The sequence below is a fragment of the Bactrocera latifrons genome, unplaced genomic scaffold (genome assembly GCF_001853355.1).
Source record: "Bactrocera latifrons isolate USDA-ARS-PBARC rearing strain unplaced genomic scaffold, ASM185335v1 scaffold_153, whole genome shotgun sequence".
Lineage (NCBI taxonomy): Eukaryota > Metazoa > Arthropoda > Insecta > Diptera > Tephritidae > Bactrocera > Bactrocera latifrons.
In genome coordinates, this window is record NW_017534997.1 from 684,920 (window position 1) to 688,912 (window position 3,993).

Here is a 3,993-nt window from a genome sequence, read left to right on the forward strand (position 1 = left end):
TGGAAAAATGTCTGTCAAAATCCAATTTTCATTGGTTTTCTCGTTCAAATGAAATAATATGCTAACTGCGGCTGCACATCAACACAAACAAAATAAATGACCTTTACAATTTTCAATAGAAATTAAATTCTTTGTCATTTATCCTGATAATAAACTTTAAACAATATTTTTTTTAGAGAGTAGCAACATTACAATAAAATCCCTAGTCCCAATGTTCCACCTAGGAACTATGTATATATATATATACATATATATATTTATATGCAATAAAATCAGTAAGGTATTAATTAAGCGAAGCGAACAGCCGATCAGTGCTTACAGTAAACAAAAATTATAGCAAAAGTAGTAACGCAGCTGATATCTTCGAGTTAAGCGCGACTGTCTTGCAAGTATTTACGCAATAATGGCTCAGCGCTGTAACAGCTTTGATATAATAAGCACACTTTAAAAGTCAGTGTTACGCTTACTGCTGCATTTTAAGGGAATATGAAGCACTCAACGGCATTATTGGCAAATATGAGCGGAAAGCGATGTACTTGCTTGCCTACACGAGCACAAATGCGAGTTGATGTTTTGCAGATGAGCAAAAATAGCGTTGGCTGATGAGCATATACACGTCGTCGCATAAAAATCATGCCACGTGATGGCATCCTCCAACACCACCCGCGCTCAGCCACACACATTTACAGTGTTATCGAATGCAAATGCTTGCAAAATTCAATTTAGCGCGACTACAGTTATGCTACCCGTCGCTTTAGAGAATGCCTAACGTATCCGCAGAACTGAACTTAATACGCGTACCTCAATGCACAACCAGGCACAAGCAAATGTTTGTTTTACGTTGGAACGCGTGTCTTGCTTGTATCATATTCATATTTGTAGGGCGAAACGTGTATAAAAACAACAACAAAAATTTAAAGTGGCCTTGCCATTACAACAACAGGCGTCACAAATTGAATTTGAGAATTCAATAACATCGATACGATGCCGTTAACCCTAATATGCAGGAAATCAAGCGTAAAAATGTGTTCGTAGCACGCTTTTAGGCGCACGGAACACACATAAATCTGCACGGAAGCGTGAAAACGTTGCTATGAGTCTATCAAAAAATAACACCAAAATAATAGAATAAGTATGGAAAAACGCCAAAGCTGCTACGCAAACAAACAAATAATAATGGAGTGTATAACAAACATTTATGTAAAACAAGCGAGTATATATGTAAATATGAATATATATGGTAACTCTATATACCATAAATATTCACACGCGCACACGTGCATGTTTATAACAGTGTGGAGGAAGAGCAGTGCAACTAGCTGGAAATTTTTTTAAATCAATTGAATATTCACTTTTTGTATGGTAGCTGCACATACCAGCTATACAGGGTGGTTGCAGCAAACTTCCACTGAAGGCAAGTACACGCTCAGCAATGACTAAACTGAAAATAGAATATTTAAAGTTTTCTACTCAAAGAATATAAAGGCATGGAAAATTCTGAAAGTAATATATTTCAAATTGTATAGTCTAAAAATGTAGAAAGCCATAGAAAACAGGCAAGGAAGGGCTAAGTTCCACTGCAATTGAACATTTTATACTCGCGCCACGTGCAGGAATTAAAGGCAAGGAACTACCTTAAGATGTAAGTGGTCAACCAGAGCATCAAAATCCAAGCAATTATATAAATATTATATAAACTTATATATATTATACACTTACGCGGAACGACATATTCGGCATAAGGTTAAAATCACATTATCAACACCTAAAATGCAAAACAACGCATTATCAAAAAATCGAAATTGTGTGTTTTATTACTCACGGTTTCACTACATCATATATAACATATAACATATAAGTAGCTTAAAATCTTCATCTTCCGCTATCAGATATAACTCGTATATAACCAATACATAACCACTTTATAACCAATATATAACGAATATGTAACCAATATATAACCATTTTTTAACCAAAACTCAAAATTTGTCTCAATATGCCTAGAAACTTATGAAAAGTGATTTTACGTTATTTTGCATTTTAGGTGACGCTATGTCGAATATGGGAGTTGAGATAGTATCGAAACGATGTTACCTATTAACTAGGTCAAGCTTTCCTCCAATTTTATCTATTTTTAATACAAAGATACACTGTTACGAGTAAAGCATGCCCTCTCATTTTCATTCACATAACTCACATATTTGCCGATATATGCAGTGTATAAAGCCACCCTGTAATTCGAATATACTTTTATTGGGTATATGAAGGCTCAGAGTAGTATTGACCTGAATCAAACCATATCAGTTACAGAGAGATACTATTATCAGAAAAGTATTCTTTTCGAATTACATCGGTACATCCCATATATTGACCAAAATTTTCAGTGAAAGGTCAACTATAAGGAGTCCACATATTCGGTACTTAGGAGCTTATTATTTATTATATTTGGGCAATTTTTGGTCATAAGGTGGAATGATTCTAAAGGAATAAAATAACTAAAATTTTATCTCATTACATTATTCTTGATTTGTGTACTGAAAAGGAAAGAAAGGCCTAATTTAGTTCTGGTAGCTTAAGTGAGTTAAAAGAGTGCCACCCACAGCGGCCACTTGCTACTTCCATGGGCTATATCTCAATACAGTACCTGCTTATGGTGTTTATACATTTTCGGATTTAAAGGCAGTCAGTGCACCGGATTTCAGCTCTTCTCGTCATCCTAATCATTTATATATATACGTATATACATATATCTATATATATACTTATATATATAACTCAATATCTGTTTTGGTTAGATTTATGTGATACGCACAACCATTAGTGAAACAAAACTATTACACTCTGTGGCAACATGTTGCAAGCGTATAAAAACTAATATTTAAATTTTTACACACTATAAATAAAATTCAGGCTATTGAAAATAATCCAAAACACAATCATACAACTACAACTATTATACTATTCTTCAATCATATCAATTACGATTATATTTGAAAGCTTTTTTATAGTTGCTATATTTAGTATTTTTTCCAACAAATTAAATATTTTTTATACAAAGGTGTGAAGGAAATACCGCAACTGCAGTTGCGTGCTAACAAAAAAAATGTAAATTGATAGCAATATGCTCAAAATATCAAAAGAAAGTTGAGCTTCGTCGCCTTTCTGTCACGCCAGGCAAAAATTATATTAACTACAAAGGTAAGTTCATGCCTTTGAACAACTAAAAAATATTAAATTTTTTCATTTTCTATTGAAACGTGAATTAAATAAGATTTTTGGTAATCATTTGTTAGTTTTACACCCAACATACCACACCAGGAAGTCCGCTATTCTTGCACATGCTTATTTATGGATTCATTTGAATATTATATGTGCAAGTATTTGTAACAGTTGTATGGTGGGACAATACTCAATGGCGTTTTACGGGTGTTTGTAGTTGTTGTGCAAGAAAATTGTAAATATTTTACAATATTTCACATATGATACAATAACAATAGCACTGAGGTGTGCGTGCCGGAAATGGTCGCATATTTATCTCGCACATTTTGTATGTACTATGCATTAGGGTGTTTGTTGCATGCTTTTTTTATTTATTTTTTTTTTTTTTTACACTTCTGAGCTAGTTTCAGTTTTTGTCCTAGAACTTTATTTTACAAAGTGAACAAGCGCTTTATTTCAATTAAACCGCTCCTTGTTACTCATTTACGACTGCAAGGACATCTAATGACAAAATTGGAACAGCCTTTTCGACGACCCAATATTTTATATGGAACCGACAACTTTCAAATCAGTATATTCTGGTACAAAATTTACGTTCTGCAAAAAATATTTTAATAGTTATCTTTCTCATAAAAACATTACTTCAAAATTTATACGTAGTTAAAATTATTCAGCTTGAGCATTCACGAAGTACACCGTGGCGTATGATCAACACTGAATGTATTAGACACTTGGATGAATGCTGAGTACATTTTTTGTATAATTTTATATAAT